The 27,625-nt window shown below is 51.6% G+C and overlaps 1 long non-coding RNA gene across 1 annotated transcript; it reads left to right on the forward strand.

Moving 5' to 3' along the window:
- The first annotated feature begins 20,487 nt into the window (after positions 1 to 20,487).
- On the forward strand, positions 20,488 to 21,866 carry LOC141978516 (uncharacterized). Its single transcript, XR_012636392.1, has 3 exons — positions 20,488 to 20,653; positions 21,443 to 21,553; positions 21,796 to 21,866. It is a non-coding gene; the product is annotated as an uncharacterized LOC141978516 (long non-coding RNA).
- Positions 21,867 to 27,625: the final 5,759 nt, after the last annotated feature.

The raw sequence follows: 27,625 nt of genomic DNA on the forward strand, positions 1-27,625 counted from the left end.
AAGATCCCTCTGAAAAACATTTCCAAGCCCAGGAAAGGCAGGTGCCCCACAGAACCCACTGTGGTTCTATTGGTTACAAGCCCAGTCACGGAATCAGTGAAGGAGCAGAAGTGCGATCGCTTGGGTTTCGGGAAAGGACAGATTCCCCCCAGCGTTACTGGCCTGGAGGAGTAAAGCAAGGGAAATTCTTTCAATAAAAAAAACACCAGGCAGCCTTTCCCAGGACGAGGGCGATTTTATAAATATCTGATTCCTGGTTCTGGTGTCTGAACTGCATCAATACCCGTAACGGTACGAGCCTGACCAAACACCAGGGGGTCTTTTCAACCGGGACAACCATGGGGTGAAGGAGGTTTCTTAATGCTCAGATGGAACAGTCGTGCATATTGACAGTGAGAAAGTGACACGGGTTTTAAAACTCTCTCTCTGCTGGTGCTCTCTGCCGGGAGCGAGGAGGTGGCTTTTGGGCAGCCTGTGCCCCGAGGAGGAGGCACAGCCCAGCAGGATGGCAAAGAAGGCTGCAAGCCCTTGGGATCTGGGCAGTTCCAGAAGCAGAAATGCTGGAGCGGCGTCTAAGGGCTAGGGCAGGGGGCAGGATCTGTTCCATCCTTCCTCACCCTAGGAAAACTCTCCTACACTCAGCTCTACAGACTCTTCAGAGCAGGGACTTGCTCCCTCTTTTCCTCCCTGGCTCACGCAGAAGCACGCCTGCCCGTGCCTGCATCCCGACCTGGACTTGTCTAACACAGCCCTGGCCGGGGGTCATTTTATAAAAGCAAAGTATGAATCTGGCAACAGGCTGGGAAACATAAAAGCAGGTAGAACTGCTGGGCCAGTTCCTTGCTGCTGCCCCGGCCTGTGAACTCAAGCATTCTTTATGGAGCTGAAAGGCCTGGGGTGGTGAAAAACGCCTAAGCCCTGTGACACAGATTAATCTCTCCCCCCGCCCCCGGCCCCCCAAGCCCACCACAGGCTGTAGAAATCCTTGCAAAGCCTCAGCAAAATAAGAACTAGTTAAGTGGCAGTGGGCCCAAAAGATCAAAGTGACTCACAGGAAGTTCGATAAGGCAGTTAAGCAGAGCAGGAAACAAACGAACACTATTTTGGATCTCAAATTATAAAGAAAAACTCCCCTCCAAAATCCACCCAGACAAGCGACACAGAACTGTCGGTCTGCTGGGAGGGAGGACAGGACTTTCCCAGGAGGAGTCAGGCCATGCCGGTTGGGGTGAAAGCCACTTTTACACGAACTCCTGCCGCTGTACACTAACTGGGCCCTGGTCCACCGCAGGCTGCAAAAGGCAGTGTGGTCTAATGAACAGGGCATCAGGATGGGAAACCTGGGTTCTATTCTGGATCTGCCCTGACTTCTGTGTGAATTCACTACCCCTCGTGCTCTGTCTCTCTGGTCTATTTAGATTGCAAGTTCTCTGGGGCTGGGACTGTCTGTTACTTTGCGTGCATGCAGCACCGAGCACGACGGTGCCCTGATCTTGGCTGGAGCCTTTAGCGGCTACTGTAATGGGCTAAGTAGTTTGGGAAGGACTCCTATTAACAGCAATGGCCTTTGGCTCAGACCCAAGTCTCCAGCCAAACACAGAAGCATGACTAGTCCCGTTGGCTTGGAATTCTGATGAGCTGCAAAAAGCTCCCTGGGACCCCAAAGAATCGTAGCTCCCCATGACCGCCCCGAGCCAGGCACGCGGTGATGTCAGAGCACAGAGAACATCGAGGTCCGGCGGGCAATGCCGAGGAGCAGCACTGCCTCCTGGCCTGCAATATTGGGGCTCAGCTCACGGCATAATGCCAGTCCTGGGTGCCAGCCCCATGGCGGCCGCTGGAGGGCCCCCAGCTCACCCAGAGCACTGTGCTCTGCATGTTCCTCCTCGGTCCTGCTTGTGCCGTCTGCTCCCGCTAGCAGGACCTTTGTTCGTCTGAGGATTTCTCAGTGAGCTGCCTTTTGATTGACAGACCCAAAACGCTGCTTTGGGATGCTCGTCTTGTTCCTGTCGCAGGGTTTAAAACCCTCTCTCCAGTTCATGTGTTCAAACAAGGCATCCAAGCACAGGCGCAGACCTGGAGCACCCATGGAGAAAAATTAGTGGGTGCTTAGCACCCACCAGCAGCCCAGCTCCGCTGCCTCCCCCCCCCACTCCGCCTGCCACCGATCCCTGCCGATCATCTCCTCCCCTTCCCTCCCAGCGCCTCCTGTATGCCGTGGAACAGCTGTTCAGCGGCATGCAGGAGGTGCTGGGAGGGAGGGACAGAGGGGGAGGATTGGGGAGGGGGCGTGCTCGGGAGAGGGGGGCGGAAAGAGGCAGGGAAGAGGTGAGGCCCTGCAGGAAGGGGTGGAATAGGGGTGGGGCCTGGGACTGAGCAGGGGTGGAGCACACCCCCCCAACGGGAAAATTAGAAGCCGGCACCTATGCATCCAGGTCAGCTGAAAAGGATTTGCAAAATGTTCCTGATCCCAAAGGGAACCCTGGCACTTTGTTATGTGCCCAGCAAAGCAGGACGGACAACTCTGCAAACCCCTCTTATTTCAGACCACCCGGGGAGGAGCCCCAACGAAGCCTTACAGTGGGAAGGACAAAAGGGCCAGACCCAGCTCTGCAGTGAAACTTCCTCGCCGGGGTGCAGGAGTGGGCTAATGCTGGAGAGAAAGCACCTAGGACTGCACAGCTGTTCCTGTGCAACCTGCTGCAGCCACTCAGAAAGTCATGGCAACCCAGCCCAAATCCCCCTGTGCCAAAAGGCCCCGTTGCTCTGCGTCCAGCTAGCTCGACTCGTATGCCATGCCTTCCACTCGGGGCTGTTTTCTGCAGTCTGCTCTTTTACAGTTCAGAACGTAGGACTTGGAAGACTTTGGGCCCCCTGCGCCTTTCCCTCGCAACTCATTGCCACTGCGCTAGTGAAAGCATTTTGCGGGACTCACTCAAGGTGCGGATACAGCGCTCGGGACTTACTCCAGGTCGGTTTCCTGCACAGCGTGCGCTGCTCGGTGTTCCCAGTGTCCGGACGGGAAAGCACTGCGTGAGCACAGTGGCTGGTTATTATCCAAGCTGGAGTTTTGCAAGTTACCTGTGACATCTGGTGAAGTGCTCTGAAAGGCACACTGCCATCCGGGACGCTGTATAACGTGTGCCGGGTTTTTGATCATTTCAACTATGTTGTGTGAATTTGTCCGTCATGAAAGTTACCGATCACTGGCACACTCGCAGGGCTGGCCATGCAGCCTTCCCCCACGTCTGCCCATGCACCTCAGTCTTGGTTTGCAACTCCTTTACTCCGGAATTCCTCCTGCCCCGGGGTCCCCACACAGCTCTGGAAGCCCCTGCAGTCCGGGCCTGAGGCTCCCAGCTCTTCCAGTCTTGGGATCTCCATATGCAGCCCGTTGATGCACCTTGGCCCTGATCTGCAGCCCCCTATTTTACCCCTTAGAGTGACCAGACAGCAAGTGTGAAAAATCGGGACAAGGGTGGGGGGTAATAGGCACCTGTATAAGAAAAATCCCAAAATATCAGGACTGTGCCTATAAAATCGGGACATCTGGTCACCCTGCCTCCCCTTGAACATTGAACCTCGCTCTGAACCTGCAAACACTGCAGTTCTGATGGCTCCTAGGCAGAACCACCGCCCCAGCCCCCGCAGATCATGCGCTGGGGCCAACAAACTCGTTTTGGCTGAGATGAGATTTGAAGGCAGGTCTCCAGAGCCGACATTGGCGTGATCTGTGCAGCCTGCTCGGCTGGTTCACAGCCACGGGAGGACAGAAGAGCAGACCCTGAGGCAACAGAATCTGAGATTTAGAGGCACAGGCCAGGGCAGCCAGTGGGGTTGCACCAGGGACGAATTTGGTCCATAGCCTCATGCTAGAAACCCGGGGGGGAGTGAAAAGCAGCAAGTCCCTGGTTCCTGAGAAGAGGGCTCTCCCCACCCCACCCCTGCCAAGCCACAAGCTCCGGCAGGGTCTGCAGAACCGCCCCACGTGCTGCCAGGTGAGTCACCTGCCTGCTGAACACGTTTACTCAGAGCAGTGACGCTCCCCCAGAGCTACTTTCATCAGCCTCCCTCTGCTGAACACAGACCTTTTGTGTTCCCTGTGAGACAACAAACCCTGCGGCCACTCGCATCCGCTCCCAGGGACCGGATCATTCTGGGATGCAACAATGAGCCTTGTTAGGGAAAGACTCAGCACCCCCCGCCCCCGACACACGCAGTCTGAGGCCTGGGCTAGCCGCGGCTGCCCCGGGGTGATGGGTGGGTCTGTGCAGGAGGGAACGTGAGCCTGGCCGTTACCGCGCGGCACGTGTCGCAGGTTGTAACTCTCGGCAGGGGTGGCGACGCCTTGTGACGAAGTGGGACTGTTCTTAATGTTTCCTCTGAATAGTGTGGGGGTGCCTCAGTTTCCCCTAGGCAGTTCTTAAGTATTTAGGTGGTGGGGTAAGGGTGTATGATCATTGCAGAGCCCTAGAGGGCAGGTGTGTGCAGGAGTCTGGACATAGAGAATGGCCGACACCCTGTTTCCTGGGAACTGATGGCCTGGGCCCTTCCCCCTGCAAGGTGAGAGCTAAAGGGTCAGAGAACAAAGGAATCAGGTGACCTCCTGGCCCGGGAAAGGGGAAAGCCCAGAGGAGGAGGGGCTGGAAGGAGTTTCAGTTTGGGGCTGGCTGGGACATGGAGTGAAGTGCAGACGTGGTTGTCTGGCTCACTGCCCCCCAAAATGGACCCAGCTGAGGAGTCCTGTTCTCTGCACCTGCAAGCTCTGTTTTAGACCACGTTCCTGTCGTCTAATAAACCTTCTGTTTTACTGGCTGGCTGAGAGTCACGTCTGACTGCGAAGTTGGGGGGCAGGACCCTCTGGCTTCCCCAGGACCCCGCCTGGGCGGACTCGCTGTGGGAAGCGCATGGAGGGGCAGAGGAGGCTGAATGCTCCGAGGTCAGACCCGGGAAGGTGGAAGCCGGGTGAGCTGTGTGTCCTGCAGACAGGCTGCTCCCAGAGAGGAGACGTCCCCAGAGTCCTGCCTGGCTTCATGGGGAGCAGTTCCAGAGCATCGCCCAGGGACTCCATGACACACCTGTCTTCACACGGTGCGGTGAACCCTGCAGCATCCTGTTCATGGTGAACCACTGTCATTGCCGGAGCAGCCCGGCTGTTCTCCCCGCTGCCCACGGCCTGGGGGGTGGGGGTTGCTCTCCGGGGGCGGGTCAGCACAGCAGGCCCAGTGCTTGCTTGTTTCCCGCTTTCCGCCTCCATCAGTGGCTCCAGATTGGGCCCTATTGGGAATCCTGGCGGTGAGCAAAGACCGATCCTTGGAGGTGCTGAGCGCCCTCCGCACCAGAAGACGTTAGGGGTGTTGAGTGCGGATAGGGGTCCTGATCCAAAGCCCACTCAGGCCATGGAGTGGACTGCAGCGATCCCCATCTTTAATACAAAAGTGACCCCCCCACACACCGAGGCTGCAGCGCTCAGCTGGTCCCTGCGTCCCTGCACCGCCCACTGGCTCGCCGCCTCCCTGTTAGAGATTAAAGGCAGCCCTGGGCTGTGTATCAAACTCGGCAGGTTGCATTTGTCCCACTAGCTCGTGCTCTTGGATGGGCAGCACATCCAGGAGACCCAGGATACAGGCCGCAGCTTCTCCAGCCCACCTGGAGCAGTGTGTCCCAGGAGCCGGGGGAAGAGCACACAGGAGCCCGCAGAAAGGCCAGAGGCGGTCCCCCTATCATTTACTTTTGTTCATGTGTTTTCCCTTATAAAGCCTGGGCCATATCTGCAGCATTTTCCCCTGGCCAGGCCATTGGGCTGATGTTTCCTTTAATTAATCATTTCCTGAGGTGGGATTTTTTAATGAGGAGGTTTGCTTAAAACAACCCCCCCCACACCCTGGCGAAGCTGTCTGGTGGGGGATGTCCCCAGTGGTGGAGGGGGCAGTTTGGCTGGTGCTGGGCGCCCCTGAGTGGGTGGTGCCTGCTCTTTGGAAATCCACTCGTCAGGGGTCCAAAGCTTTCCTTATAAAGGTGCCTCTGGGAGCTTCCTAGCTGCAGTTCTGAACAAGTTCCCTGTTTATGTAAGAGCTGGGATGAATCACGGGCTCACCAGACATCGTCTAACATATGCCCTGTGATGCCACCGCCGTGCTGCCAATCCCCACCGAGCAGCGCAAGCACCAGTGCCCCCCACCTTCCCCATTACAATCGCAGGGGCTACCTGGGGAGCTGGACCAGGGCAGTCTCCCGGGGCAGGGGAGATTCCCAACGCCTGTGCCGGGCACCTCGTGTTGGCTCCGCAATGCGGGGCTGAGCCAAAGCCCAAAGAACTTGGCTCCCATTGGTGTCAAAGGGACTTTTAGCGCAGGCCCTAGAGGGGCTAGTTGAGGAGCCGTGGACAGGTTTGGAATCGTGGCCCCGTTCGTCATTCCCAATGACGGATTTACTGATGGGGCCAGGCATTCACGCCTCTCTTGCTGACATGCAGGTGTGACTTGAGCTCTGTTTCTTTGGTCTCCAGTCCCTAAGCGGGGGCCTCGGGCTGTGATCCCACCAGCTCTCGCAAGCCAAGCCCGGCTAGAACGTGGATCGGAGACCGCCAAGGAACACCTGGGTGACGCGCGGGCGGTGGGGTCGATGCAGGCACTCAGTGTTAGGGGGCACCGCGGAGAGGTCCTGACCACTCCCACCCCTTAACAATCCTCTGGCACCTTTCTCAAGGGGAGGGACGTACACTCCAGGATCCAGGCCAGATTCCCATGTGGGCAGCCACTGGGCTTCCCTAAATTTGCTCTTCCGTTTCAAAGGGACACAATATTCCTCCCTGTTTCCCGACCTGGCCTATTTTGTTGTGTGTCTGTGCGCTGCAGTGTGGATGCGCCAGCATGGTGGGGAAGCCCAGGTTTCCATTGCTGTCGGATGCTCAGACACGGGCTTGGAAACGTGTGTTCCACAGAGCCAGGCTCAGGGTGCAGTGTGGACAGACCCTGCCCCCAGTGAAATCATTGAGAGTTTCACCATTCACTTCAATAGGAGTTGGAGCAGAACCTCAAACAGCCCCGACATCCCATCCCAGAGGTGACTGCACTGCCGTGCTGGGTGATGCTTTCCCTGCATAATTTGTGAAGCACCTTGGGATCCTTCAGGATGAAAAACCCTCTAGATATTGTGCAGTAATAGAGCCCATCAGAGCAAAGGGAGAGACCAAGGCAAATCAAGGCTCCAAAGGGCTCGTTTCACCTTCAGATCAGCCCCTGAGAAGCCCCGTGTTATGAAAAGCAGCATGCCAGCGTGAAAGCAATGCATTTTGGGGTGGATCCAGTGGGCCCGTCTCCAGTGCGAGTGACTGATTGCAGGGCGGATGCAACACTTACGAGGAAAACGAGTCATTAGTTAAACCCTGACCTGAATCATCGCTCTCTCAAGTTCCAACAGAATCCGGGTCCTGACGGGAGGCTTGGGGGCGTGCCATTTTATTGTCAGACAGGAACATTCCTCACATAATCCCCCAATGAGCACGGAGCAGAGGAATTGCTAATACAAGCTGCCGAGGAGAACAAGATGTTGCTAATTAAAGAATCTCCCAGACTCACATGGGATGAGTCCTTGATCAAACCTGGCGGTTACTTTGGGGTGACAAAGGGGATGGCTTAAAGAATGTGGGGGTTCCCCCAAAATGTCAGCAAAGTCAAATGGTCTGCATGTGGGGTTGAGCCTGCATCAGGTGTGCGTACACATGCAGTGTGTGTGTGTGTGTATACATGCAGTATCTGCAAGGTGTGTGCACACCTCTACCGGGTGTCTGTAGGCGTGCACAGTTGGACCAGAAGTGCGGGAAGGCTGGAAATAGAAACCATGTTTGAAAATGTTCATTTTAGGAAAATCTGGATTTGTTAGAGGTGAGGAAGGTGGGGTGTGTGTTTGGGGAGGATAGAAAAACTCCTGTTGGATCTGCCCACCCGCTATATCTTGAAGGAAATGTTGCAGAATCTCATCTAACCTAGAGTGTAGTTGAATCTCTTGCACGGAGGCGTCAGGTGGAGCGTGGGGCGTAGGGGCCAGGCGGTTTAATACTGGCTGTCTATGCTGCATAGAGCTGGGAGGAAAGGTACATTTCGGCCTTATTTCTCCGAGCCCCCCAGAGGCCCCAGGGGCAGGTGCAGCTCTGCACACACTGATGGCATCCCAAGAAGAGACAGAACCTGCCATTGCAGGGGCCTCGGACGCGGGAGTGCCCAGCTCCTCCCGATCCCTGCCTGTGGCATGCAACAGTCCTGTCCCCTGAGGGCTGATACTCCATGTCGGTGGTGGGGTTTAGCGTGCAGGTGCTGGGAGGGCGGGGGCCTGTGCTGTACAGGAGGTCAGACCCGCGATCTGGGGCTCCCTTCTGGCCGTACACTATGGCTCTGAGCAGCAGCTATGGTCAGAGGTGCTCTCTGCTGGGAGTTCACTGCCAGGTCTCCCAGTCCAGACATCCCGATTCTTGGAGGAAGAAGAACTTTAAGGCAACACTGCAGCATTGACGACATGTTTTTCCACCGCCCCCGCTTTTTCCCAGACATCCAGGAGCTGACACCGGGGATGTCACACCGAGGATTTACACAGGGGAAGCAGCTGCTGTCTGGGTGGCCCCTAATGCTACTTTAACAGCAAAGGGGTAGTGGGGAGAAGCTACAATACAATAAAGAAGGTGACAGTGGCCGTAGATTGGGCTAGGGCCACCTGATGCTCTGGGTCTTGATCCATTCCATCCATCTCAGGTCTTCGCACAGCCCCCATCCCCAGAGGGTCTGAGCAGTTCACGATTTTGTTAATGTCTTTATGCTCCTAGCCGGGGAAGCAGGCAGGGCTGTTGTCCCCATTTCACAGATAAGGAGCTGAGAGAGAGGCTGAGATGCAGATTTGTAAAGGTATTCAGGCCTTGGCATCATGATACCGAACTGACCGAGGAGCCTCCATGTCATTTTCAGAAGAGATTTAGGCATGTAGGAGCCAAAATCTCATTGACAGTCACCACAACGCCTGGACACCTTTAAAATCTGGGGCTAAGTGGCTTGTCCACAATCCCACACCAAGCTTGTGACAGAGCAGGGACCTGCCTGTCCTGGGAACCCGGCTACCGCTCTAACCACTGGACTATCCTTCCTCTCAGGGCTCCATTCACTATCAATCGACAGCACTCTCTGGATTCCCTAGTCCAGAACAGCTCACCCAGCCAGGAATGGCTCTCCCATTGCCATTCAGACTGGAAAGAACACTTACATTTTTAACAGTGAGGGTAATTAGCCAGTGGAACAATTTCCCCAGCACCGGCAGTTTTGAAATCAGGATGGAGTGTTGCTCTAGGAATTATTGTGGGGAAGTTCCCTGGCCTGTGCCGTACAGGGGGTCAGATGACATGCGCACAATGATCCCTTCTGGCCTTGGGATCTAGGACCCTGGAGGCAAGGAACTGTAAAAGGCAAAGCTATTGTTTGGGAGCCAGGTTCTTTGTCAGCAAGGTGAAGTGAGAATAATCCCCCTCCACGTGGACTTTTCCTCTTCTGTCTCCGCAGCCCGCACTGTTTGTCCAGGTCTCATTACCACCGAGCGGGATGACTGATAGGGAAGTAACCCTGGACGGGAAGCTGCACCCAAGTTTGCTCAGCAGAATGGCCAAATGGTGGGAGGCATTTCTGGCCTTGGCCGAGTGTGTTAATTACACTTGGCACTGGTGATAAGGAGAGCGAAGCCGGGAAGGAGGGGGAGCTGGAGATGGGAGGGGAGAGGCAGGGTCACAAGCTGCTGGGACTGATGGATGGGTGAGGAGGCAGAGGATCAAGAAGAAAGAGGTGAGATCAGAGAACCATAGAAATATGGGACTGGAAGGAATCTTGAGAGGTCATCTAGTCCAGGCCCCTGCACTGAGGCAAGACAAGGTATTATCTAGAACATCCCTAATAGGGGTTTGTCCAACCTGCTCTTAAAACCTCCAGTGAGGGAGATTTCACAATCTCCCTACGTAATTTGTTATAGTTCTTAACTACCCTTACAGTCAGGAAATGTCTAACCCGAACCTCATTGCTGCAATTTAAGCCCATGGCTTCCTGTCCTGTCGTCAGAGGTTAAGGACAACAATTTATCATCCTTTTCTTATAACAGCTATTTAAGTCCTTGAAGACTTATCATGTCCCCTCTCAGTCTTCTCTTCTCCAAACTAAACAAACCATTTTTCCCACTCTTTCCTTATAGGTCATGTTTTCTGGACCTTTAATCATTTGTGTTGCTCTCCTTTGGACTTCCTCTAATTTGTCCACCTCTTTCCTGAAGCGTGGTGCCCAGAACTGGACACAATACTCCAGTTGAGGCTTTATTCATGCTGAGTAAAGCGGAAGAATTACTTCTTGTGTCTTGGTTACAACATTTCTGCTAATACATCCCAGACTGGTGTTCACTTTTTTCCCCAACGATATTACATTGTTGACTCAGTTTAGCTTGTGATCCACTATGACCCCTGCAGAGGCCTTTCCGCAGTACTCCTTCCTCAGCAGTCATTCCCATTTTGTATGTGTGCAACTGATTGTTCCTTCCTCAGTGGAGTACTTTGCATTTGTCCTTATTGAATTTCATCCTACTTATTTCAAATAATTTCTTAGTTTGTCCAGATCATTTTGGATTCTAATCCTGTCCGCAAAGTGCTTGTAACCCCTCCCAGCTTGGTATCATCTGCAACCTTTATAAGTGTACTCTCTATGTCATTATCCAAATCATTTACAAAGATATTGAATAGAACCAGACTGAGGACAGATCCCTGCGGGACCCCTTTTGATATGACCTTCCAGTTTGACTGGGAACCATTGATAGCTATTCTCTGAGTACGGTTTTCCAACCAGTTGTGCACCCACCTTATGATAGGTTCATCTAGGCCACATTTCCCTAGTTTTCTTACGAGAATGTCACTTGAGACAGTATCAGAAACATTGCTAAAGTGGAGATATATCACTTCTACTGTTTTCCCCTATCCACAAGGTTTGTTACCTGTCAAAGAAGGACACATGAGGTTCGTTTGACCTGATTTGCTCTTGACAAAGTTGACGGTTACTTATCACCTTATTATCTTCTAGGTGCTTACAAATGGATTGTCTGATTATTTTCAGAGTAACAGCCATCTGATGAAGTGAGCTGTAGCTCACGAAAGCTCATGCTCAAATAAACTGGTTAGTCTCTAAGGTGCCACAAGTCCTCCTTTTCTTTTTTGTCTGATTATTTGCTCCATTATCCTTCCAGGTACTGGAGTTAATAATTCCCCAGGTTGTCCTTATTCCCCTTTTTATACCTAGATAGTATATTTTCTTTTTTCCAGGCCTCTGGGATCTCTCCCCTCCTCCCCATTCTGAACAATCATTGCTAATGCCTCAGAGAGCTCTTCAGCCGGTTGTGTTCTAGGATGTATTTCGTCAGGCCTGTTGACCTGAAGACTTGTCTAAGAAATTCTTAACTTGTTCTTTCCCTATTTTAGCCTCAGATCCTACCCCATTTACACTGATGTTCACTATGCTAATCAGCTGATCGCTGCTCACCTTTTCACTGAAAACTGAAACAAAACAGGCATTTGGCACTTCAGCCACATCGTAAGCCTATGGGGTTGTGGCAGGTGCGAATCACGGAGAGCTGGAAACCTGCCAGGAGGTCATTGTGGGTGGGCCAGTGGGGTGCTGGGAGCCTAAGAACATAAGAGCGGCCATTCTGGGTCAGACCACAGGTCCATCTAGCCCAGTGTCCTGTCTTCCGACGATGGCCAATGCCAGGTGCCCCAGAGGGAATGAACAGAACAGGTAATCAACAAGTGATCCATCATCCCCTGTTGCCCATTCCCCGCTTCTGACAAACAGAGGCTAGGGACACCATCCCTGCCCATCCTGGCTTATAGTCATTGATGGACCTGTCCTCCATGAACTTATCTAGTTCTGTTTTGAACCCTGTTATAGTTTTGGCAAGGAGTTCCACAGGTTGACTGTGCGTGTTGTGAAAAAAATCACATTTGGGATCTACTGATACAGCTCCTAGAATAGCAGGATCCTGGCCCATGGCTGGGTACTACGTTCATACAAATAAGAAATAATAATGATGCTCATTCACCATGGGCCTGACCTAACCCCCAGTGAAGTCTATGGGAGCCTTTCCACTGAGTTTGGTGGGCTTTGGATGAGGCCCAAGGGAACCACTGTATATCTCCGCAACCTCTTCTGTCTGAGTCAGGGAGCTCCATCCGTTTGTTTTCCATGCTCTGACTAGGCACCGCTTGGGCACCAGGTGCAGAGTGGTGTGACCCCAGCGGCAACCCTGGTGTCCTCCTGCAGCAAGAGTCTGGTTCCGTTGTGGCATTGCAAGGCGTTTGCTTTCCCTTTGTTTGCAGTCGCTGAGTGGCAGTTGGTGCCGCAGATGGGCCCCTCCGCTGCTCACATTCCTCCGCGTTTGCTCACAGGGGAGAGCCCAGAGATGGTAAAGCCAGGGCTGCCCTGCCCAGAAGCATTGCAACAGGCTGACACCTGGCCACCGCAGCTCTAGGCTGAAAACACTTCTGACATCAGCTGGAGCAGGTGACAGTGTGGCCACCTGGCCTACCTACTTCCTCCTGACCTAGTCAGCCACCGTATCACTCAACCCTGGACTGCAATACCCCTGCTTGACCGGTCCTGCTCCCCCACCCAGCCCACTGGTCCAGTGCTGGAGACACATGCACAGCTGTCGGGGCACCTCCGAGCTGACACCGACTCCCTGCTACTCCAGTTCTAGGTGTCCCACATTCTGACGCCCCTCGGGCCAGCCCTGCAGCGCCCCCGGCAGGAGCACACTAACCAGCTCCCCTCTTCCGCAGCCTCAGTGGAAAGATCCAGGATTGAGGCGCAGTCTGTCCAGGAGTGGGGTTGAGGTAGAATTGGTGGGGTGCTTGCCTTGCTGCTGTCCATATTCTAACTGTCCCATGAATAAACAGAGACTTCAGCTTGCAAGTGCTGGCAAGGCACGAAATCCACCTCAAGGACAGAGCTGTGGGAGCTGCTCATGGAGCTGGAAGTGATTTTCCCGGGAGGAAGGCAAACTGCCCTGGAAAAAAAGCACTGCACAGCTCACTAGCAGGTTTCAGAGTAGCAGCCGTGTTAGTCTGTATCTGCAAAAAGAACAGGAGGACTTGTGGCACCTTAGAGACTAACAAATTTGTTAGAGCATAAGCTTTCGTGAGCTACAGCTCGCTTCATCGGATGCATAGCATGGAACATATAGTAAGATATATATACACATACAGATAAGTTGGAAGTTACCATACAAACTGTGAGAGGCTAATTAGTTAAGATGAGCTATTATCAGCAGGAGAAAAAACTTTTGTAGTGATAATCCAGATGGCCATTTAGACAGTGAACAAGAAGGTGTGAGGATACTTCACTTAAGGAAATAGATGCAATATGTGTAATGACACTGGTAGATATCTGCCATCATGTGCCAGCAATGCCCCTCTGCCATGTACATTGGCCAAACCAGACAGTCCCTACACAAAAGAATAAATGGACACAAATCTGACATCAGGAATCATAACATTCAAAAACCAGTCGGAGAACCCTTCAACCTCTGTGGCCACTCAGTAAAAAACCTAAGGGTGGCAATTTTGCAACAGAAAAGCTTCAAAAACAGACTCCAAGGAGAAACTGCTGAGCTTGAATTAATATGCAAACTAGATACCATTAACCTGGGTTTGAACAGAGTCTGGGAGTGGCTGGGTCGTTACACATATTGCTTCTATTTCCCCCAGGGAAACATCTGGCATGAGGGCAGCTAGTCTGAAAGACATTGGACCCCAAAGCCCTCTGCCCCTTCCGCACCCAGAGCCAGGCACCTCCACATCGAAGGACCACCAGTCAGAAATGGATCTTGGCAGTTGCGGGTGGGCTCGACCCATGTGTCAAACTTGCCACGATGGCCTTCTTAATTTTCATCCTGCCATAAGGAATTTCCAGTGCTTTTCTCATGACATTGACCAAACGTGGCATGGGAAAGGGAAGGCACTCAGCATTTATGAGGACAAGATGATCTGCCTTCTGGCTTTATTTGTTTCCTTCGTTAGTGAATTAGCCTGGGAACTCTCTCTCTGTCCCCCTTCTCTTCTGTCCCGAGTCCTAGAGTAACCCATAAGAACGCCCATACTGGGTCAGACTAAAGGTCCATCCAGCCCAGTGTCCTGTCTTCCAACAGTGGCCAGTGCCAGGTGCTTCAGAGGGAATGAACAGAACAGGTAATCATCAAGTGATCCATCCCCTGTCATCCACTCCCAGCTTATAGCAGTCAGAGGTTTAGGGACACCCAGAGTATGGGGCTGCGTCCTTGACCATCTTGGCAAATAGCCATTGACGGACCCATCCTCCATGAACTTATCTAGTTCTTTTTTGAGCCCAGTTATACTTTTGGCCTCCACATCTCCTGCGAGGAGTTCCACAGGCTGACTGCATTGTGTGAAGTACCTTCCTTACATTTTCAGAGTAGCAGCCGTGTTAGTCCGTATTCGCAAAAAGAACAGGAGGACTTGTGGCACCTTAGAGACTAACCCATTTATTTGAGCATGAGCTTTCGTGAGCTACAGCTCACTTCATCCGATGTAGCTGTAGCTCACGAAAGCTCATGCTCAAATAAATGGGTTAGTCTCTAAGGTGCCACAAGTCCTCCTGTTCTTTTTCCTTACATTTGTTTTACACCTGCTACTTATTAATCTCATTGGGTGACCCCTGATTCTTCTGTTATGTGAAGGGGTAAATAACATTCCCTCTTCACTTTCTCCAGAGGTTTTATAGACCGCTATCATAGCCTCCCTTAGTCGTCTCTTTTCCAAACAGAACAGTCCCAGTCTTTGAAATCTCACCTCATAGGGAAGCCGTTAAATACCCGCAATCATCTTTGTTGCCTTTCTCTGTACTTTCTCTTTTTTGAGATGGTTTTACCAGAACTGCATGCAGTATTCAAGGTGTGGGCACACCAGGAATTTATATATGTCTGATGTCACTGCCCACGTGAGTGTATCATGGAAAGCCAGCCACTCCAAAACAAAGGAAGGGTCTGCTCCTAGTACTGGGACGGGTAGTTAATGGGAAAAACTACAAAGCACTATCAGTGCAATAAATATAGGTTGCAGGCGGGTAGACAGCTTGTTTATTTATTCCTGTTGAATGACAAAAGTGTCATGTAAATATTTTCCTGTTAAACTGAGTACCATGAAAACAGGTTCAGAAATGTCCTCACTGATAAAGCATATGATGTTTAAAGTCCATGCAAATTCAGAGCTCTGGGCCAGACCAAGACTGTGAAACGAACTCCCCTGGGATTTAAGCACCATCTCAAACCTCACCACCTTCCATTGCATGTGCAAGGCACTGTTATTCTACTTGACTTTGCTAATATAAACACTTGGCACATACCACACATACTCTGTTCCCCTCCCCATAGGGAGACAGAGAGAGAGAGAGAAAGAACGAACCATATGTGGCAAATGCTAGTCACATCATTTAATGCACTGTTGGAAGGCGAGCAGATGCCGTCGTAATGGGCTTGGTAGCCGAAGCCGGATATAATCGAATTTTGCAGATTTGCAGATTGTTTTCAGCACCACATATACTGTCAAAACAATGTACTAACAGATGAGTCCATCTGAATCTCAGATTGCTCTTGACTGCCTGCCGGCAAGCGTTGCCTAGTATTTAGAGCTGAGGCGTGTGAATCAGTACTCTAGGCTTTTCCTCTCCCTTCTGTGGTTAGCTCACCAGTGTTAGTAGGAGAAACCTTGGAGCCGGGATGCCTGGGCTCTGTTCTAGCTCCTGCCACAGTGCAGCCTTGGGCAAGTCACTTTTTCTCTGTCCCTTAGTTTGTCTCCCTGTAACATGGGTGACGATGGTGACCCACATCACAAAGGCTTCACCATGAATGTAAAGAGCTTTGAGATCCTCAGAGGAAAGGCGCTACAGAAATGCAAAGCCCCATTCTCCCCTTAGGTTGTTTATCATTCACGGTAATGGAAAGTGACTAAACATGGATCATGACAACTTTAAGCTGCCATTGCTGGTACTTAGAGGATGCCACAGCTTACATGGCTCAAGGCTGGTTTTAGAATGAGGAAACCTTGACCTTTGCCAGCATCTTATTGTTTCTGGATTTCTCTGGGATTGTCTAACCCCCAACAGCAGCAGCAACAAAAAGGGGTTTAATAGAATCCATGGCAGGAAGATGAGGATGTTCAAGCACCAAATGGAGCTTTTAGGCAGTGTTCACAGTGTAAATAGGATTCCCGGAGGATCTCTGCCTTTAAAGGAAGAACAAAGTGTCATGCTGTGTCACAGAAATCAGAAGAAAATGACGCACAGCTCAAAAGAAGAAATTAGAAAGTTTGTGGGAACCAGAACTAGAAAGGAAAATACGCTAAAGGGTCTAATTAGAGCTGACCTACAGGGTATGCTCCAATTCCCCCATCTCTGTGCTGGGCTCTCTTCCCCAGCACAGACAGACACTGCAATGCGGGACTGGTTTCCTCTCATTTTCCCTTTCCACTCATTTTATGTGTATTGCCATTTAATTACTGGGATGAAGCAGGTTATAGGTGCGCAGAGATGTAATAAATCGGATGGTCTAATGTTGCCCTCTAGTGGACAGTAGCTTACAAAGCATGTACACACATTGTGGGAGTCAGGGATTCATTACAACTTGAGATGATAATGCCCTGGCTCATAAGGCCCAGGCCCAGCTCAGCCCTCTCTTCACATACACACACTTCAACCCCTCTCCTTTTGCTACAGAGCTGCCTCATTTCTTTACAAGGGAGAAGTGATACCTCTCACCCTGTCAGACCAGATATACCCGCTCTTCAATTTTCACTTGTGTTGAAAGGGCTCTGGATTGGGGGGGACTGCCATCACCCCCAGTAAAGCACTAGGGGGAAGGTGTTCTCACTCGATTGCCAGACACACTGGAAGGATAGCTGAATATTTTGCACACTCCTGCAGCATTCTGCACTACCACCTGCTGTCCTTTCTCAGCTGATATTGCCATAGAGGGCAAGTGACACTCCTTCCTGATGCTACCCCAGTGATATGTCCACTGTTGCTTCAACATGCAAGCAGCGAACAAATATCTTCCTCCAGGCTGGATTTCTTGAGCAGCAGGGAGTTGCATGGTTAGGAACACATCTACGAATCAACAAAATCAGGCTCTTGTTTAATGCTCTTGCTTTTAATTTATGTTTGGATTCTCATTCAGGGTTATTTGCAATATCTGGGACCAGGGATCTTGTTGGGGCTCTTCCTACCTCTAAGATCTTTGGGACACATACTGTGTATGGCCAGCATCTATCACATTGCAGATACCACCTAAATAGAAATAACCAGTAATAACTGCTCCTCCTCCTCCTGCTGCTTTCCCCACCACTCAAGCCTCAGTTCAAAACCATCCTTTGCTTCCCTTTTCTCTGTACTCAGCTACATTCTGTGCTATATTTCCCATCAAGAAATGAAAAAAAGACATATAAAGGTGAAATCTTGACTGGCAAATGCAGGATGGATCCCTGTAGTCAAATCTGCAGATTATTATTACAGATATGACACTGTGGTATCTGGCTGCAGTGCAGAGGTGAAGTTGAGATACTCTAGTTCTCAGATGCTGTGTTTTTGCCACCTCCATTTGGAAGGGGTGGGATCTTTACAGTCTGGCAGACCTCACCCTCAGGAAGATTCCTTGCTATTCAGCCCATTTGGTAGGTTTTCTTACTTCCATCCCTATTCCTCCTAGCTGCACCATTAGTCTGTTGCAAACAAGTTACTTGGTCCTTTGGCAGTGTTGCTGTTTGTTAGGTCATGCAGCATCTTCATGTGAGAGTGCAACACTCCATATATCACTCATAAATAATATTCAGGCCCTCCAGTTGTTTAGAGATGGTAAAATCCAGCCTCATCTGCAAGGCAAAAGGGGCAGTGTGTGCACTGATGTGTTAGCAGCATATTTCAGCATAGCTCACTGGATGTGAAGCATATACACCACGGATTCTCATGTCAGCCCTCCAAGAATACAGCATTTTCCCTTCCATGGGGGTGAAGCCTTGGTTAGCATTAAGGAAATTATGCTCTAAACATGGCCCCAACCCTATAGCCCCATGCTGCATCACGGCACACCTAATTCCTTAGCCACTGCACCGTGCCACGCAGGTTTGCAGGGTTAGCTCCCGGGCATCAGACCCTGCCACGGGGGCAAGTTATAGCGAGATCGCTCGGGTGACAACAGCTGGCTCCGGGGCCCAGAGCCAGGCCAGGCAGCTGCTGCAGCCAGTCACAGAGCTGGGTGAGCGGCCCATGGCTTCAGAGCCCCCTGTGAGCATCCCACGCTCTCATAACCCCTGGGGATACCCCCCCCCCAATGACTTGCTGGGCCAGGGGGCCATGCCCATCCCCACTGCTGCTGCCCCGGCCCCGTCCTCCCTTCTCCAGGCTCTGCCAGGACCCCAGGGCGATGCCCAGCCCCGCAGCGCCAGCTTGTGCCCTGAGCCCCCAGCACAGGCCAGGGCCCCCCCCTTGCTGCAGCCCATGAGCCCCCAGCACAGGCCAGGGCCCCCCCTTGCTCCAGCCAGCCCTGCTCCAAGCGCCACCCCGCCCCCCTTTAAAGCCTCCGGCGCCGGACGCCCCGCCCGGGCTGTTCCAACAACCCCCCGCTCCCGGGGGGGGGAGGAGCTTCCCCCCTTCTCCAGGGTGGGCGCGGCGCGGTCACGTGGTTTTGTTGTGGCCCCGCCCCCCCCAGCTGTGTTTCTGGCCAGGTGCTTGCGCTGGGGCCACGTGGGGATGGGGCCGGGCCCTGGCGGGGAGGAGGCGGAGACAAAGGCCGGCCCCGCTCCGGCAGGTGGGGGGCTGGTTGGGGGGGGGCTCTTTGTGGGGTGCAGAGTCTCCCTGGGGGCGGGCTCTGGGGGGGAGTCCAGGGGCTTCCTCGTGGCTGGTTAGAAGGGGCCCCCAGGGGCTGGGCTGGGCTGGGCTGCTTGTCCACACCCAGCGGTCAAATGGGGGGTGGAGTTTGCACCTGTGCACCCCCGTTAAGCTGATAACTTTTTATTTAAAAAAATAAGCTCTGTCCCCGCTTTGTCGTGGGCCCTCCCTGCCGGCACTGCCCCAGCCACCCCTTGGCCAGGGCTCCTCTCCCTCTCCCTGGGACGTTGCCCGGCCCCCACTCAGCCCTTGGCCATTCCCTGGGGCAGAGGCTTGTGCATGCGGCTTCCAGGGTCTGTTTTGTGGCAGGCTTTGGGGGCGGGGGTGGTGGTGCAGGTGTCTTTGTTATGAGGCGTTAATTCACCAAATGTGACCCGTCCCCTTGGTAAGAATAACAAACCCAGTCTGCTTTCCTTCCATCTATGATCGGGCTCTGGGCTCATCCCCGGCCCTGCCGGGGCGCTAAGCAAGGTGATCCCGGGAGTCTGAAGAGTCCAGAGCGCTGATGAGCCTCAGGAGATCAATTCCCAGCACTGCCAGAGACTCACCAAGTGAATGTGGGCAAGTCAGAGAATCCTAGACCTGTAGGGTTAAAAGAGACCGCAAGGGCCATCTAGTGTGACCCCCCCCCCCCGCCTTACTCCCTTTGTGCCTCAGCTCCTCGTCCGTAAAATGGGGACGTGACCTTTCTTTTCCCTACCCCATCTCATCCGTTTGGACTGTAAGGGCTTTGAGGCAGGGGCCGTCTCTTTCTAGGGATCTGTATGGCCCACAGCACAGTGGGGGCTCTGCTATTGTACGGGCCTCGTAGGCATCACTAGACGGCAAGTAACAGCCTGCGCCCGTCACTGCCTCGCTGCTCACCTGTGAAATGTGCGGTGCTTGTGTAACCGCACACCTCCTTGCTGGGGTGCTCTGTCCCATCTCGTGGCACCGAGACCACTTAGAGAGAGAGAGACAATGAGTTTGCTCTATAGCCTGAGCTAACAGCCAGCTGGCTATTAGCTCATGCACTAAACTCCAGAGGCCCCAGGTTCGATCCCACCTGCCGACAACCGGGGTCTGTCAGTGTTACACTTGCCGTCAGTAGCTACATTGGGTGCCAGGGTCCCCAGCACTGGGGTTCAGCTCCTCAAGCCGCCCTTTATTGAGGGGCTTTTCAAAGCTTCAATAGAGCTTATTTAATCTGGCTCCATTAACCCTCCTCACATGCACCGAAATCTGCTCCTCTGTTCCATGCACATGCTGACTTATTGCTGGGTCACTCCTAAGCACTGGGCTGCTGGCAGCTTCCTGGGTTGGGAAGGGAAATGCCCCTTTAGGGGGGTGAAACCAAGCTTATGTGGAATTTGCAGACTTACAAGGAGAGTGGTGGGCAGTTCTGTCAAAAACCCACCCCCTGCCTCTCACAGCAGAAGTGGGACTGTAAAGCAAATTGGCTTTTTCTTTAATTCTAACTTCTTTCAGTTGGGAAAGAGACCACACTTTGCTGTCCCTGCCATGCTGGGAGTGCTGACTGCTCTGACTACACCGAATCTAGTACGTTTCATCGGATTTCCACTAATCACCTGAGGTGCAGAGGGTGGGAGGCTACAAAAGGACCCTGCTGAGCTGGTGTTAACAGGATTTCAGCCTGTCTGGAGGTGTTCAGCCTGGCGTTCTGATAACCACGGAACTGCAAACTGTTCTCAGTGGTAAGCCCCATGTCCATGTCGCTACAGCCGTCCTTTAATCACTTGTCTGGTCTTCATCTTCATAATTCTTAGCCAAGTGTTTCTTTTGCATCCTGTTGCTTCTGTTTCTGCCTGTTGTGGGAGTTTAAATTCTTTTCCCTGTTACTTTATATTTCACTTATGTCTAGAGGCTCCAGTTGCTAGGCCCTGTGGAAACACATCACTAGTCTCTTCCCGAAAGAGTTCAAAATCCGGACAGACAAAGAGTGGGAGAAATAACGAATATCCTCGCTTTACAGGCGAGGAAGGGAGACCCAGAGGCAGTAAGTGGTTTGCCTGAGGTTGCCCAGTGACAGAGCTGCAAATTAAACCCAGATCTCCTGAGTCCCCGTCCAGAGCCCTGAGACCAGCCTCTTTCCCACCCTTTTATTTCTTCACATTCTGGTGGAGAAATTGTTGCAAACTTCTGAAGTGGGGAGATGACACTGGCTTGAGGTCCCCTCCAGAATGAGCAAGGGCCTTGCTCAGGATGCTTAGTGGCGTGTGGCTTCGTGTGCAATTTTGCGTGGTGTCACGGTTTTAAAAAGTAAAGCTTCTGTGTAGCTGGGACTTGGGAAGGTCCTTGCTCCTGTATGGTTTCCTCTGTGCCCTTCAGGGTGCTGGCCACACGTTTCCTAGAGCTTGTCTATGTGGGGACATTGAAGGAAGATTAAGCTAAAGTGAATTAAGCCCACTTCACTTCTGAATGAGAGCGTCTACACAGGATGCTTTAACTGTAACTTCACGCCTTTCATTGTCTTCTCTTTCCAGAAAGTCCCCATGTAGACAAGCACCAAGTCTCGGTCTCCTTTTTGCAGAACCGGACAGTGGACAACGTTTGTGCCGAGGTGGCTTGAAAACCAGTAGGACTTAAGAGCCTAGGTACTGGTGAAAATTTTACCCAATGTTGTTTAACTTATGAATGAAAAATAATGTACGTAATACAGCCAGAGCTTTACCAAACTCTTGGTGGGTGTAATAAATACAGAGGAAAAGAAATGCTGCTTCTCTTTGCAAATGCTCTCTGGAAGGAATTGACAGCATCTCTCTCCTTCCCCTTTACATGGATGTGCCAATGCCCATCGGAAACTGAAACTGAACTGCCTTGCGATGTTGCCTTTCAGCAAAAGCGGGAAGGATGCGGTTGCCCGGAAGCATCACACCAGTGGTGAATGTTGGAACCAAGAGAGAGACCAGGACCCCGAAGAATGGGAGTGTGGCAGGTAAGAGACAGAGTGACCTTTTCCTTGGGTCCTTCGGGGCTAGTGCCCCAGCTGAGAGGGTCAGCCACTCAATACAGGGTTCTCTCATGGATTGTTACACTTTGGGAGGTTGCGAGAGACTCTCCTGGGGCTGACCGGAGACCGCAACAAAGAGAGAAAGGGTCCCTAGGGTCATCCCATTGAAGTAGTAGTCCCTGTCCCTGGCTCTAGACATTCCTGCTAACTGAAATGCAATGGACCATGATCTGCTGTATCTAGGGTGTTGTAAGAGGCAGTGTGCTCAAAGTGTGACGCCTCCTGCATGTGGCTGCCATCTTTCCCATAATCCACACCCTCTTCCTCACAGGGCTGCCTGGCTCTTCGTGAACCTGATGAGTCCCTGCCCACAAAGGCGCACGCACGACGAGTTCACTGTTCTAATTCCAGATGGGCAGAGCCAAGGGCCAGGCTGCCAAGGGCGCTATTTACTGCGAATAAAATGGAGCAAACGCTGCCTCCTTTGATACCAGTAGGGCGGTGCTGGCCATGGAGATTGCAGGTTCCAGCATGAGTAGTGTATCTTTCTGCCTCGCTCGCGATGGACCATTGCCTCGTCCCTGAAGGCTGCACCCCCAGATTGTCTGTCCGTAAAGACATCTGTGGGCTGCACTGTGTCTGCCCCGATTCAAATAGGCTTAGAGCCCAGTCCGGCGGGGGTGGGGAAGGAAAAGCACTCTTCATTGTTTTTCATGTGCTGGGATTATTTGGATTTCAGGTGTCACTTCCTGCCGACATGGGGGTTAACTGTTTTAATCACGCCCTTACCGCATAGGTGGTGATTGGGCCATGCCAAGTCACTTGCAGGTGGGAAGTGTGAAAACCGGTTTGCACAATTTACACCTTATCAGCCAGCTCTGAAGAGGCAGCTCCTCCCATCTCGAAGTTAGGTTTGTCTGTTTGCTTTTGGAGATAAGCCTCAGTCCCCAGTAGCTATGAGAGAGTGAATGCAGTACTCACAGGAGAATAGCTTTACGATTTGTATTTAGCTAGTAGGGAAACCTGCATGATTTTGCCTCTTGGAGAAAAAAAACCAGGACAGGAGGAGAGGAGGAATAACACATAATTCTTAACTAGAATCCCCCCTCCCCAAACCCCCCAATGCAAACATCCCTGTATTTTGGATTGGGCCCACATTGTGATATAGGTGAACGCTAGTGGCGAAATTTTAAAAAGGGTATTAATACTGTGCAGGGGGACAGGATTTTCTTGCTGGGTTTGCACCACAGGAATGATAAACAAGCTATTGAGCTTGTCAGCGTGTCCCAGTGGCGCTCTAGCTGCGTGGCCGAGCAGTTACGTGTAGCTTGTGAATATACCATTTGTACCCAGTGGGATGTGGCCCTGCCGTCCCCCCCCAAGTTGGCAGCCAAACTTCTGTTTCCTTTTGAGAAAATGATGTCTCGAATAGAGACTGAGCCCTGGCGTGAACAAAAACCTTCTAGCACAACAGTTCTGCCCTTCCAAGGAAGTTGATCATGTTTATTGTCCAGGTGGAAGATGTTTTGTCTTGTCCATTCCCGTTCGCATACCCAACAAAACCCCAGTTCTTTTGTCTTGGGGAGGAAAATACTCTGACTCTTGTGCTGTTCTGAGCAGAGGGATTAGTGGATGGTTATTTTGGGTCCAAAGACTAGTCCTGCTTTGCCTTTCCTGTTTGGCTTCTTGTCTTGCTGTCACGCTCGAGCAGATGTTCATTCTCCAGCAGTTCAGGTGAAAAAGATTGCAGTAAGATATTGGGCATCTCTGAACCTGTCTGCTCTGCTTGGGCACCAAGACTAGATCTTTCCGCTTCCTCCCCAGTGCTCAGACATCCCACAGGTTCATTATCATTAGGGTGGATCACATCACACAGTGGAGATACAGTCAAAGTAGAAAGAGTCTTTCTTCCCCCTCACTTGGCTCGTGGGGTGGTGGGTGAGGTCTCTATCTAAGCCCTATCTGAAGCCATAGCTTATGTCATGTGGGAAACTTGTTAACTTTGTGTCTTGTGGCAGCACTAGGAGCCCCAGTCGCAGACCTGGCCCCCGTTGTGCCAGGTGCTGTACAAAGACTGAACAAAAGAGCTCACGCTCTGTGTAAGACAGACAGGTGGGGGGAGTACAAGGGAATAGTTGGACCACAATGGTCAGCGTGGTGTTAGAGACAAGCTGCAGACACGGTGTCCTAAGCCATAATCCGTTCCCTGCTCTGCCTTCCCAGCATGCCCCACCTCCAGGTTTCCCATTGCTGGAGCACACACTAGAAAGCAAGAGGAGAGGGGAGGGTGGGTCACTGGTGGTAGAAACTGTTCCGTGTAACCTCTTGGAAGCTGCAAAGGGAGGCTGAACTCCTCACCCCTCTGTGTGTACATTGTTGTTCGAGGGTTGCGTGCAGTTAGGGTGGAGGGGGAGGTCAGTGAACAAAACAGTAAAACACCTGGGGATGGGGTGGGTGGGGGAATATTTCTAGATGACAGACTTCACACACACACACACATTGTTTTGGTGGGTGGTGGGGTGTGGGCAGAGCGCCTTCCAGGGAGCTGTCGGCATAGGTGGAGTAGAGACAAACGGTAGCAGTTGTTTTTCTTCATTTGAACCTCTGCAAAAAGCCACAGCTAAAGGGCACCTCTTCTACGCAAATGAGAGAGAGATTGTCAAAGCCAGCTGCCATGGAGAGGGGAGGTGTCAGTTTGCAGCAAACGCGATCATTTTTCCCTTAAAGCATAGTAAATGAACACTCGGCAATACAGAACCAGCCCTTCTGATTTCATGAATGGCAGAGTCCATGTGTAGATGAGGAGCAGTATGGTACAGTACAACCCCAGCTGTGAGGATGGATCGTGGAAACGTGGGAATCCTTCAGAGAGAGGGAGCTGTACTAGAAGCTTTGACAATAGTGGCTGCAACTGAAGTTAAAGCCTTGCCAGCGTTAGGCTCCATTGAAGTTGAGCATCTAAAACTAACTTCTGGTTTGTGCATATTGGACAAGAACTGCAGCTGCAGACTTTACAGCAGCGGTGGGCAACCTGCGGCCCATCAGGGTAAGCTGATTGTGGGCCGTGAGACATTTTGTGGACAGTCAATGTCCACAGGCACGGCCCCCTGCAGCTCCCAGTGGCCGCGGTTCGCCATTCCCGGCCAATGGGAGCTGCAGGCCACACAGATGTGGTGACTGCCGCTTCCTGCAGCTCCCATTGGCCGGGAACGGTGAACCGCGGCCACTGGGAGCTGCAGGGGGCCGTGCCTGTGGACATTGACTGTCCACAAAATGTCTCACGGCCCACAATCAGCTTACCCTGATGGGCCGCAGGTTGCCCACCACTGCTTTACAGGGACTGCATGTGTGAACATTAGCAGCTGGGAGGAGGGTCAGTTTTTATTAACTGGCTGCAAACTATCCTAATCTGGTAACTTTTTGCCAGCTGTATTCACAGTCTTTTGCCTAAGAAGATAGACATTGCTATGCTACACTGGATCTTACCAACAGTCTGTCTAGCCTGGTATCCTGTCTTTGACAGGAGACTTCACAGAAAGGTGCTAGAAACCTTATAATGGACAATTATGGTATCATCCACGTGTAGGAGAAGTTTTTTCCTGACCCCTATCAGTTAATGGCTGTCCTGTCCTGAAGCCTGAGGATTGTGTTTTCTAACCATGTTTTAAAATACTAACCAAGGTGTCTGTGGATGTTCTCTTCCATATAAACCTTTCTCACTGTTGAGTCCTGGATCAAGCTTTTGGCCTCAGGCAGTGAGTGCCATGGGCTAGCTATTTTTTTCATGCAGCTTATTTCTTTTACCAATTTTAAATTTGATACATTTCAAATTTACTGACTGGCCCCTGGTGTTTCTCTGTTGCATTCCCCTCTTATTTGTTTCAGAGTAACAGCTGTGTTAGTCTGTATTCGCAAAAAGGAAAGGAGTACTTGTGGCACCTTAGAGACTAACCAATTTATTTGAGCATAAGCTTTCATGAGCTACCTCTGAACTAAACAACCCCAGCCTTTCCACCCGCTCTTCATTGGAAAGTATCTCCAGGTTTCTAATTGTTTTTTGTTGACTATCTCTGAACTCCACCTATTTCTACTGTGTTTCCTTTTCTGAGAGCGGGTGTCCAGGCCATAACACGGGGGCCCAGAGGAGGCGACCCTCTTGAATGGCATTATGTCGTGTTTTGGTGTTTTCCACCCCATCCCATCTGGAACAGCTGGAAGGATACACCTTTACTTCAGATAATACTGGGAAGAGGGCAGCGCTGGGCTAGAGGGCTGTAGAATATACAGAAATTGAGAGCACCAAAGGTTACATTCAAGGCAACATGTTTTCAATGAGCTGCATAAAACTGTTGCCCGAATTGCAGCGCTAACCTCCCAAGCATAACACGATGCTTTAGAAAATCCAGCTGTTCCTTATCTCTGCCCAGGGGGGTGTATCACAGTCAGCTGATGCCTCCTGAGGAAAACCTTTATTTGTAGAACTCATTTGATCAGCAAGAGCTTTAATGCAAGTCAGATTCCTTCCCTCCATGATCACCAGTATAACCTAACTCTGACACCTTGGAATATTCTGCCTTCAACTGAGGGACGCCACCAGAAGTGGATACGCTCTGAAGCTGCTGCAATGATGCTGGTTTTCTGCAGACTCTGTAGTGATCAGATGAACAAGGGGAGACTGAAGTCTCTAAAGTGACCTAGGGACCTGAACACTCCAGTTAATGGATGGTGACATGTCTAAATTCCTGAGCCTGCTCCGAAAAATCTTGTCTGCCGAATGCAAGCAGAGCAGTCTGTGTAGGGACCACTTACCGACGTTTCCCACAAGGTGTCAGCATCCCTTAAAGAGAGCTCAGTCAGTGTTTCTGTCCCACAGCATGCAGGCTGTTTTACCCAGGCGGGCCCTCGCCTGGTCCCAGGGAAGCTTTCCAGGAGTTAATACCCTTGCATCTCTTTATTATCTAACACAGTGGGAAGGGAGCAAGTCGAAGAGAAGAATATGCCGTAGAAATGTTCATGCGGCTGTACATTCTGCAGCTGTCAGGATCCAAAGCAAGGTCCGTAGCCAGACACTGACTGCTTTCCACGTGCAAAGAGCAGAGCAATTGCATCAGCATGTGAATTTTAAAGCATAAACTAGACACTGCTTGATGTGTTCTGTCTGTTCCTGGAGCCGGACGGGTAACAGGCAGCCTTTTGCCCTACTCCTGAGACAGCAATTCAATAACTAGGTTGGGAAGTTGTCTACCCTGGTGGTAGCACTTGCTTCCAGAATTGTTGGGCCTCTTACATGAGTTACTGCACAGTGTGTTCTGAGTTTCTGCCCAGGGTTAGAAGCAGCTGCCTGCCACTGGTTTTTTTTTTTTTTCCAGCTCTTTGCTTGTTTTAGCAGGCACTGCATTTGCTTGCTAATGCTCTGTTGAGCGTGAAAGACCATCCTGTCACTTGCATTTGTTTATTAGTTACAGTCTGATAAGCAAGCCCGATTGTTTTCCCTAACTAAGACACCCTCTCTACTCAGAACAGCAAACAGTTTGTGTGTGTGAGAGCAAAAGGCAATCCAAGTGTCTGCCTTATTTCTAATGGCTTCTTATAGCAGCTCAACGTAATTGCCACTTACAGACCATTGTCTGGTATTGTAATGTCTCCTAACACGCTGATCGGGGATCTGAATTGGAGACTGCCCTTGGAATTCAGATCTTATGCAGTTAGCCAAGCT

This window comes from Natator depressus, chromosome 27 (assembly GCF_965152275.1).
Source record: "Natator depressus isolate rNatDep1 chromosome 27, rNatDep2.hap1, whole genome shotgun sequence".
Lineage (NCBI taxonomy): Eukaryota > Metazoa > Chordata > Testudines > Cheloniidae > Natator > Natator depressus.